This window comes from Trichosurus vulpecula, chromosome 4, assembly GCF_011100635.1.
Source record: "Trichosurus vulpecula isolate mTriVul1 chromosome 4, mTriVul1.pri, whole genome shotgun sequence".
NCBI classification, from domain to species: Eukaryota; Metazoa; Chordata; class Mammalia; order Diprotodontia; family Phalangeridae; genus Trichosurus; species Trichosurus vulpecula.
In genome coordinates this window covers 406,507,622-406,519,012 of record NC_050576.1, presented here as the reverse complement: position 1 = coordinate 406,519,012, position 11,391 = coordinate 406,507,622, and the positions used below count along the sequence as shown (strand labels likewise).

Here is an 11,391-nt window from a genome sequence, read left to right as displayed (position 1 = left end):
AGAATTTTATTGTAGGGAGACTATAGTTGTTAATTCTTGTTTCTGTCCTTGAGGACTATGTATATTTAATTCTCTCCACTTACACCAGTCTGCCTAGCTTGGCTGGGTTCTTCTGTTCCAGTGAAGTGAGGGGGTAACACAGACCCTCAAAACAAGCGTCTCTACAACCTGCTGACCTTATCAGAAAGTAAGCTTTGTTTTACATAAGAGAACCTGAAACAACTGAGATTCTTCAGCCCATCCTATCTTATGTCCTTTGTATGTTTGGATACTGGATTCTAATTCCACAGAAAGCCAACTCAGCCAGCAGTTCCAACGTCAAAGTCAAAAGTACTTGGAGGATGATGAAGACCTCCTCCTTGAGAGTCATCTCTTGAACCCTCTTGCTTCACAGAATACTGGCTCCAAGAGTGCAAAGCCAAAGGACCCAGTGAAAAATTGGCCGGTTGTTCTATACTGTGTTCTCTTCAGTACCTCACTTTAATCTCAGTCTTTCTCAGGGATTTCCAGTCCTAGACGTGATAAAGAATGCATGAAGAACTTGGGGAGCTTGCAAACCAAGTTAAGTTGCTGACTCTCAGAGCCCAGGGGAGGTAGGATAAGCTGCTGGACATGCAGATGGAGAGGAAGGTAGCAGGTTTTTGCCTTTTCCAGACCCAGTTTCTTCAGGATGCCAACAGACAGCTTCTGGGGTGCCAACTTGTTCCAATCAGAATACTTGTAATCCCCAAGGACTGGATACCCCAATCCAAAGGCTAGGTGGACTCGAAGCTGATGCTTTTCCCTTGTGATGGGCTGCAGCTCTTAGAGGGCGCAGGATAGAGTGCTGCTTAGAACCCGATACTGAGTCACAGCAACATGAGCGTGCCTGTTTGGACGGACCTTCGTGGTTTTCCCATTCTCCATGTGGTAGTTGGGAGCCAATGTCATCTTATGGTGTTGCTGAAAGCCTTGTACCTCCTTCTCAATTATAAGGATATCTATCACCCCTGCTGAATGAATGGGGACCCCCACACAGATGGCCCAGTACTTCTTTGCCACCTGCCAAGTTTTAAACAAGTCTTGGACTTGGTGAGCCATTTCCTTGTCCCATGCCAACACCATCACCCCTGTTGTCTCCTTGTCCAGGTGATGGCAGAGGTGCAGTGGCTCTGCTTTGTTGTCATATAACATCTTAACCAAAATAGGCAGGATGTCAGTGATACAGCTCTTGACCCCTGGGCCACCATGCACAGGTAGGCCATATGGCTTGTTAATGACAACAAGGTTCTTGTCTTGATGTAGGATCCCTCTCTTTAGTGCCTTAGATAACACATTGGGGTGGACATTCTGTAGCTGCTGAGTATACCGTTTCAGCTCATGCACTCTCCTCTGAACAGGGTCTCTAGGCACCTCCCTCTCCTTCGCTTTTTGTTCTTGCTTCTGGGCTCACAGCTTCTCGGCTAGCTGCTCCTTTTCTCATACCCTTTTTCTCATACCCAACTCTCTTAGGCCACGGAAAAATTATTTTAAGCTTAGTTTTGGCTCCCCAAAGGGAAGAGTAGAAAGATACTAAATGTATAATATGAGCCTGGCAGCTGAGGTGTTTATTTCTTCCACACAAAAGAAATGCTAAACACTAAAGGCTCTCACAAACTTTGCAAGTAATGACTATTGTTATATTGGGACACTGAGACTTAAATATTGGAACAATATTCAGCAGAACTACATTTTACCTCACTTTTGACCTGGTCAACTTTCTGCATGTCTGTGTCTTTGGGCAAACAAGGCCATGGTTTGCACAAGCACCAGTCAGCTCCAACTGTTCTTGGACCCCCAAATCTCTCAGATTGTCAAATTGAACTCAGTAGATCTAGGGATATGATTCATCTTGGGATTTCTGTTTAGTTATCTATTTTTCGGAAAATAAATTTAAAAAAGAAAAGGTAGCCAGTGATCCCAGTGCCTAGTTGAGCATGGGTTCTAGCTGCCATATGGAAGTATTTGCCTTGAGGCCAGGTTGCTCTCACAGGAACACTACTTGCGATAGTAGGGTGAAAGGAAGAAGTCATTCTTCTAGAGACATTCCCTTTTTAAAGATCTATTTAAATCTTTAAAGATCCACTGGTTCTTCTAGTCAATGTATGATTGCTTGATCATTCACAAAGTACCTAGTCCATTAGGGCTAAATTATATATGGCTGGCTAGAAGCAGCCAGAAACTTTATCTAAGTACCCAGGCTCTCAACTAGCATATGTAGTTGTCCAAATGCAGAAAACGTAGCTCTGTGCCTGCTGTTACATTTTCTTTTTACTGAGAAGGGTCAGACATTTTTTAAAAATCATATTCATCACACTCCACACAGAGCTTTAGAGCAGTTGTATCAAACTGAAATAAAAACAGGGCTCTGCAAACTACATATTGACTTAGAAAACCTCAAATTATTATTATCTATTTTTACTTATTTTGCTAAACAATCCACAATTTTAGTCTGGTTGGGGAGCACTCAGGAGTGTTACACTTGTCACCTCTGTTCAAGAAAGAAAAAAGAAATTATAGCTTAGGTTTGGTTCATGTCTCGTCTCTCCCCAAAGAGAGTACTTGAAAAGTATTCAATGTGTAATATGAATCAGGTATGGGACAGTTATTTATTTCCTCCACAGAAAATAAGTGCTAACACAAAAGACTTTCACCAATGTACATTAATAGAAACATTAAAACAAGCAGCAAAAATAAGCCCTGTTATGCCTTGCTAGGAAGTTGAGACTTAATGAACAGAAAATAAAACAATTTGTGTGACTGATGAATTGGTATTTACACTGTTCATGTCTTCTGGCAAGGGAGGCCATTGATCATGGCCTTTAAGAGAATACTGCTAACCTTTCACCATTCCCTGTCACCAATTACCTCTTATCAAGCTCAGGACCTATATGTTGATTTTAATATAACATGTATTGGTGTGATAGGACCAGTGTCATGTCCCTATTCCCAGCTTACTACAGAGATTTCAGGGAATTTTCCCTTGGGTGAGAATTGGGACTCTTTCTTGGCTGAGATAAGTTATCTCATTCCCAATATGAGATTTTGTTTACTCTGTGTGTTGTCTGGTATATTTTGTCACATGAATATTTTCTCTAATTTCTCTTTTCTGTCTGTTTGGATAAATGGATTTATTCCCTATTTGTGATTTGTGTTCATTGCTGAACTGGCATTTAGTGGGAGTCAAGCCTTGAATATATAGCTTGGGGTACTCTTTCTCCCTTAAGGGATAGAGATTTGGGCACAGATTGAGCCTAAAAATTATTTCCCCTAGACTAATAATATTTAAGACTGCAGATAGAAATAATTATAGTCCAGTACTCCCTCTGTCTGAGGAGAACAGAATGGCTAGCCTCTGGTTCAAATTCTTGCTTTCTCTATTGGCTGGAATCAAAGTACAGGGTGGAGGGAAGGAGATTCTAGAAATATTAATTATTGCTTCCCTGTGAACCACATCTAGATAGACCAATGTGAACACTGGGCAAAACAGTGCAGTGTACTCAGATACTCCTTATACTAGTTTTATGCTATTGACAATGATGCATTTAATATTTCAGCCAAATTACAGTACTAGCTGTTCACAGATTTTGTCTGGTCTTTTATACTCAATACCTTACATGCTTGGAATATTTCTGTCTGTTGAAATTTTTTTTTTCTTCTTTCAATATCTACTTCATGTACCACCTCCTTCATGGAACCTTCTATGATCTCTCTGCTGAAAGTAATCTCATCTTCCTCAAATTTTCTTAAACCATACAGTCAAACCTTTCTGCATGATATTCTATCATTCTAGTCTTAAAAAGTACACTTGATAACCAAAAAGCTTGTTTCTTTATTCCCTCTCTGTTATTCCAGTGAGACTGCTGGCTGTCATGTGATCTGTCAATCATTTAGCCAGCAGAAGGAAAGGATCACGTATTATGTGGTAACCCAACGGTGCTTAAGCCACCTGTGAGTAGCTGATTCTCTACCTACCTCATGTTTGCTCTCTCTCTCTCTCTCTCTCAATCTCCACCCCCCCCCATCCCTGCCACTTTGTGTTGTAGCAACCAGCCCTCAAGTTCAATGGCACTTAGTGGCTATCACCTGGAATATACTACAAAATTACCAGAAGTGCTTAATATCTCTTTATTTAGTTCATTTCCATTCCACAGGATGGTTGACTTTCCCTCTTAATCATAACTTCTTCCTTCAACTTATGAGATTTTAAATTCACTGTTTATAGCCATGCAATTTTTTAAAACCATCAAATAAGATAGAAAACACAAATAGATACTGAAAATGAAGCATAGCAGAGGCAGAGCCAAGATAGCAAAGTAAAACGGGACTCTCTTGAGCTCTCCCCCAAACCCTTCCAAATACCTGTAAAAATGACTCTAAACAAATTCTCAAATAGCTGAACCCCCAAAAAGACAGAGTGAAACAAATTTCCAGACCAAGACAACTTGAATGGTTGACAGGAAAGGTCTGCTGCACCAGGCTGGGAGAGGAGCACAATCCAGTGTGGGCCTTCCAGCACAGACTGGGCCCCAGCAAACCTGGAGCAGGCCTCAGGGGACTGAATCACTGGCAGTCTAGGCAGTTTCCAGACTTCTCAACCCACAAATGCCAAAGACAACTTAGCAGGTCATTGGGAAAGGTCTGTTGGCCCCCAGTCCCAATGCAGCCCTAGAGCAGTGGCAGGAGTGGTGGCAGTGGCAGCAGTGGCGTCAGATGCTTTTAGAGCTCTCCGCCCACAGATGGTAAGGGGATCGAACAGCTGATCAGAAGGAGATTACAGGGATCTCTTTGCTGGCATTGAGTCAGGATTCTGTTTCTTTGCCCATACATGGATCTGGGACACAGTCCTGGGTGGCAGTCCTGGAGTGAGGAGGAGCACTGGCATAGCAGAACTTGTGGCAGCAGTGGAGAGGAAATCCTCCTCACAGTTCCAAGGCAGAAAAGAGTACTTGTGGTCACTCACTGACCAAAGCACATCTCAGGAAAAGAGTAAATACCTCTCCTTAGATCATACTACCTTGGAAGAACTGAAAATTTACAGATCCCTAGAAGTATATCTGAAAACAGCTACACAAAACCCCTGAAACTTGGGACATTACACCATCCGCACTGGAAGCAGAGCCCTATCTTAACAAAGAATTAAAAAGTCAAGTAATTGACCTGAAAAATGAGCAAATGGTGGAAAAAACTCAGACTATAGAATCTTACTTTGGTCACAAAGAAGATCAAAACATGCAATCAGAAGAAGACAACAAAGTCAAAACACCTACATCCAAAACCTCTAAGAAAAATATGAATTGGTCTCAGGCCATGGTAGAACTCAAAATGGATTTTGAAAATCAAATAAGAGAAGTGGAAGAAAAATTGGGAAAAGAAATGAGAGTGATGCAAGAAAATCATGAAAAGTGAGTCAACAGCTTGCTAAAGGGGACCCAAAAATACTGAAGAAAATAACACCTTAAAAAATAGACTAGACCAGATAGCAAAAGAGGTCCAAAAAACCAATGAGGAGAAGGATGCCTTAAAAAGCAGAATTGGTCAAATGGAAAAGGAGGCCCAAAAGCTCATTGAAGAAAATAATTCCTTAAAGATTAGAATGGAGCAAATGGAAGCTAATGACTCTATGAGAAATCAAGAAATTATAAAGCAAAACCAAAAGAATGAAAAAAAAATAGAAGGCAATGTATAATGTCTCATTGGAAAAACAACCGACCAGGGAAATAGATCCAGGAGAGATAATTTAAAAAATTATTGTACTACCTGAAAGCCATGATCAAAAAAAGAGCCTAGATCTCATCTTTCAAGAAATTATCAAGAAAAACTGCCCTGATATTCTAGAACCAGAGTGTAAAATAGAAATTGAAAGAATCCGCTAATCACCTACTGAAAAAGATCCTGAAAGAAATACTGCTAGGAATATTGTAGCCAAATTTCAGAGTTTCTAGGTCAAGGAGAAAATATTGCAAGCAACCAGAAAGAAACAATTCAAATATCATGGAGCCACAGTCAGGATAACACAAGATTTAAGGAGCTTCTACATTAAGGGCTTGGAGGGCTTGGAATATGATATTCCAGAGGTCAAAGGAGCTAGGATTAAAATCAAGAATCACCTACCCAGCAAAACTATGTGTAATCAATGAAGGGGAAAAATTGATATTCAAAGACATAGAGGAATTTAATGCATTCTTGAGAAGCCAGAGCTAAATAGAAAAATTGACTTTCAAATACAAGACTCAAGAGAAGCATTAAAAGGTAAACAGGAAAGAGAAATCATAAGGGACTTATTGAAGTTGAACTGTTTGCTTTCCTATATGGAAAGATGATATTTGTAACTCAAGAGACCTTTCTCAGTCTTAGGGTAGTTGAAGGGTATATATATATATGTATGTATGTATGTATGTATGTATAGACAGAAGGCACAGGGTGAGTTGAGTATGAAGGCATGATACCTAAAAAAATAAAATTAAGGGGTGAGAGAGAAACCTGAGAGAAGGGGAAAGGGTGAGGTAGAATGGGATAAATCATCTCACATAAAAGAGGCAAGAAAGAGCTTTTACAGTTGAAGGGAAGAGTGGGTAAGTGAAAGGGAATGAGTGAACCTTACTCTCATCAGATTTGGTTTAAGGAATGAATACTATACACACTCAATTGAGTATGGACATCTATCTTACCCTATAGGGTAGGAAAACAGGTTGGGGGAGAGGGTTAATAGAAGGGAGGGAGTATTGGGGGAGGGTATAATGAGAAGCAAACACTTTTGAGGAGTGACAGGGTCATGAGAGAATTGAATAAATGGGGGGTGGGATAGCATGGAGGAAAATATAGTTAGTCTTTCACAACATGACAATTACAGAAGTGACTACACATATAATCGAATTGCTTGCCCTCTCAATGAGTAGGTGGGGAGGGAGGAGAGAAGTTGGAACGCAAAAGTTTTAAAAAATGAATGCTAAAAATTGTTTTTACATTGAAATTGGAAAATAAGATACACAGGCAATGGGGTATAGAAATCTAGCTTACCCTACAGGAAAATAGAAGGGAAAAGGGATAAGAGAAGGAGGAGTGATAGAAGGGAGGGCAGATTGGGGGAAAGGGTAATCAGAATGCACATGGGGTGGGGGAGGGGAGAGATGGGGAGAAAATTTGGAACTCAACATCTCATGGAAGTGAATGTTGAAAACCAAAATAAATAAATAAATTGAGGGAAAAGGGGAAGAAAATGAAGTATAGCAGCCTGGATGAATTTATTTCCTTCCCTCTGTGTCCCCAATCCTTCTCCAAATTGTGGTAGTAGGCTAAAAAGGAAAGTGATTTGGTAGGTAGAATGAATAGGGGCTTCCTCAGTTATGCTCTAAAGGAATAGGAAGAAAAATGAAACTGTGGACAGGAGTTTGGCTCACCGCTATGCCTATGCAATTGGCCGTGGTCCAATTACAGACAGCTCCAAACTCACTCTACTTAAGTCCACCCCACCTTGAGTTCCTTGCCTTTGCATCCTCCAGTTCCTGACCCCTCTGTTTCCTTCAATCAATACTAAATCCGTGAAAAGTTTCACAAGGAGACCTCTGCTCTGCATTGATTTCCCCTGCTCGCAGCTGGTGGGAAGTGCTCATCTATTCCTCTCCTTACCTCATGACAGGACAAACATAGAGCTTTCCCTTCCTACTACTGTTTTTTCCCCTGGCCAAAGGCAAGAACAGAGGTCCCTGCAAAGCCAAAGAAAGCAGAAACTCAATAACTCTGGGAAATGTGTGCCTACATACAGTATGGATCACCACATCTATGTGACTCACCCTGACTCTTCCTGGGTCTTAGCCATAATATGTAACAACAATTATGATAATAATAATAGCTATAAGCATTTACATGGTACTTTAAGGTTTGAAAAGTACTTTATATGTTATTGCACTTTTTCCTCACAGCCAATCTGTGAGGTTGGAACTATTTTTTTCCCCATTTATAGATGGGTAAGTTGAGTATGAGAGAAGTTAAGGGACTTGCTTAGATATGAAAGAGAGGTTAAGTCACACTAAAAATGTCTTAATAGGATTTGAACTCAGGTCTTCTGAGAATCCAAGTCCAACATTCTAGCCATTGAGTTGCCTAGCTGCCTCATATGATAACTATTTGTATACATATTGAATCCACTCTACTAGCTTTTAGGTTACAATTTCTTTGAAGGAAAAGATTCCGTCAGTTTTCACCTTGGCCCTTAGCACAGTACAATTGGCACTCAATTTGTGGAATTAAACTGAATATCTGTTAGTCATCATGCTTTATCTTTGGTTCCCTCTCACCCTATCTTATAGCAATGGTATATATGCAATTAATGTACTAATTATTTCTTTTATGTGGAGGAAACAAATAACTGTCCTATACCTGATTTACATTGTGTTTTGAATACTCTGCTATCCTCCTCCCCTGTTGGAGAGACTCTGGTTAGACATGAGCCAAACTTAAGATGAAAGTGATTCTCCTTGGCTCCAGTATGGAAGCATAAAGAGCCAGATACTTTCAGAAAGGGCCCACCCACTTTAGTGGTCAGGCTCCCCCAGTACTAAAACAGTAAACTATGTGGGTGAGAGCTGAGAGTGGATCTACCAGCACCATGCCAGGAAACTGAATCACTTCCATTTGAATTGTCTTAGGAAGATTCTGAAGATCCCCTGGCAGGATAAAGTACCAGATGCTGAGGTCCTTCCTTGAACTAAACTGCCAAGCATTCAAACTCTGCTTCAGAGTGTGCAACTCCAAAGGGCTGGCCACGTTGTTTGAATGCAAAATGAATGCTTGCAAAAAAGACTGTTTCATGGAGAACTCACACATGGTGATCGGAAGAAGCCATACAAAGACACTCTCAAAGTCTCTGTCAAGAACTTTGGTATTGATTGTGTGACATGGGAGACACTGGCATAGGACCGCTCAGCATGGCATGCCCACATCAGAGAAGGTGCTGTACTCTATCAGCAAAGCAGAAGTGAAACAGCTCAAAGGAAATGCAGGATGCACATGGACTATTTGTGCCCGACCTGTGGTACAGCATTTTGAGCTCGTATTGGTCTGATCAGCCACAGCTGGACACACTGGAACTTGACTCTAGCATAGTGATGTCATTTTGAATGAAGGACAGCCACCAACCAACCAACCAAAGCTGAGAGGGGCCCTTTAGTGAGAGAGAGAAAGAGTGCTCCAGATCCAGTAGGCCCAGCAGAGGTTTTTGTTATAACATTGAGTTTCAACATTCATTGTCAAAATTTCAAAGTTATCTTTTTTTGTATTTAGGCAAAATAATTTTTACATGTAACATGTTAGATGTTATTATGGTCACCCTTGAAACAAACAAATGAACAAGCAAAAATAAGCTAAGGGCGGAACCTGACTCAGCCAATCAAGAAGCTGTTGCCGAGAAAACTTTCCATGAGACCAAAGAGGGAAAATAAAGAGTAGAAATGCTTCCCACATAAAAGCCCGGCTGTCTAAAACCAATGTGCAGTTCTAGTATATGCAGTCCTAATTATATATTAAAACGTGGTGCAGTGTTTGTTTGTACTTATGGGACTGAATAGGGGAAGACATCAGTCACATCATCTTCTGTTTATAAATTAGTAGGTAGTATGTACTTGTTCTTTAAGTCCCAAAGTCTATCTAATTAATGTGAGGAAAAAGGACCCTTTTCCAAGAGTAGGGCTTGCTTCTCAATGGTGAGGAATTAAGTTTTTAAACTCTTCAGACTTTCAGAACTGCGAATCCCATACCTATTCCTTCACTTGATGACTTTGAGGGCAACATATGATCCTGTTTTGAAATCTAAATCAGAATTTATAACAGGGTCTGGCATAGTAGTTAGGTATTTGAATCAATGGTGTGGAAGATTACCAAAAAATACTTTTACTATGGGAAGTTATGGTGTAGCAGAGGAACACAAAAAAAGACAGAGAGACAAAGCTAAGATTAGGGGACATGGTGAATCAATCCATTGTTATGATGCATTATTAATTATTCAGGTATTTCCTTCTCATCTGCTTTCTCCTTTTCTTCCTCCTCCTTGCCCTTCCTATTCTTAAGATCACTTTACAGCTTAATGGTATCTCCATCCACTTGTGAAGTTTAGGGTCAGAGTATATTCACAAAGCTGATTCTGGAGAGTCCTGCGAGAGTGTGCTCTAACGCTCCTTTATCCTGCCCTATTAAAAAAATAAAACAGTGTTGGTAACCCCAGAGAACACAAGATAAACGCACAGTTGTATCCTTGGATGGCCCAATCCTGTTAAGGGTATTGTGGGCTGGGCTTAACTCAGACAAATGCCCTGGTAGTATAGATGTGATAGCGGAACAAGATGAGATATGTGTACATCATCCAACAGTTAAGAAAAGGAGATTGAGTCAGTAAGAACAGGCAGTGAGGACGTCTTGAGTTTATTCAGCCTAGTGCAGCTTTCTTGACTGTTACCCATGTCCTCTCCAGCTGCAAAGTTTCAGAGAGTCCCTAGAACTTTCCATGGCTACTTTGTACCCAGAAGGCCAGGAAGTGACGTCAACAAGCCAAAACTTTTAGTTCCCTGAGTAAACCAGCTCTTGAGGATAGCCTCGATATATACAGCCTCAATATACACATAACTCTCAATTAATACAAAATTTGAATATTTTCCTCTAGAATATCTAAATGAAGTCACATCTACATTGTGTGTATAATACACATCTATGTACACGTGCATATATTATATATTTTATTATATACACACCTATATACATACGTGTATATATGTATGCATATGTGTGTATATATGCACGTGTCTATGTGTATATACACACAAATATATGACAAAAACTGGCCTAATGTTACTACCACAAAAGATTTTAAGGACAATGATATAGAAGCGGCCAAATTAAGCTGCCTGAGAGAGTCTCAGCTAAAAGACTCTCTTGTGGGGTTGAAATGTTTTATTGGCTTAGGTCTGGAGAATCATCTCTGGATTTCAGTTATCTATGATAGCTTTGGCATCCATTACCATGGATAATTAAGTGTTGGATATATCATGTATAACCTAAGTGGAGCACGAATGAAGGGCAGTTCATTCTCTGCTATTATTTATTTTTGGAATTCATTAATTAAAGACATTTCTCTTCTTCCTATCATATGTTATAAAATTATTTTATGTTGTTTAGACAAGTGACTGACTGAAAAGTTTGTGGCTTTTACATATTACAATTTATATGCATATAGTTATGTCTGCATATAGTTATGTCTACATATAGATAAAAACATACATGTTTAAAAATTTAATAACTTGATATGATGCTACGATAATGGAGTACTTGTTAAAAGCATTTGGTAAACCATGAGGGAACGAACCTCTGCCCAATAAACTATAG

At 40.0% G+C, this 11,391-nt stretch overlaps 1 pseudogene; it reads right to left on the bottom strand.

Moving 5' to 3' along the window:
- Positions 1 to 486: 486 nt before the first annotated feature.
- LOC118847332 lies at positions 487 to 1,745 on the bottom strand (annotated as a pseudogene).
- Positions 1,746 to 11,391: the final 9,646 nt, after the last annotated feature.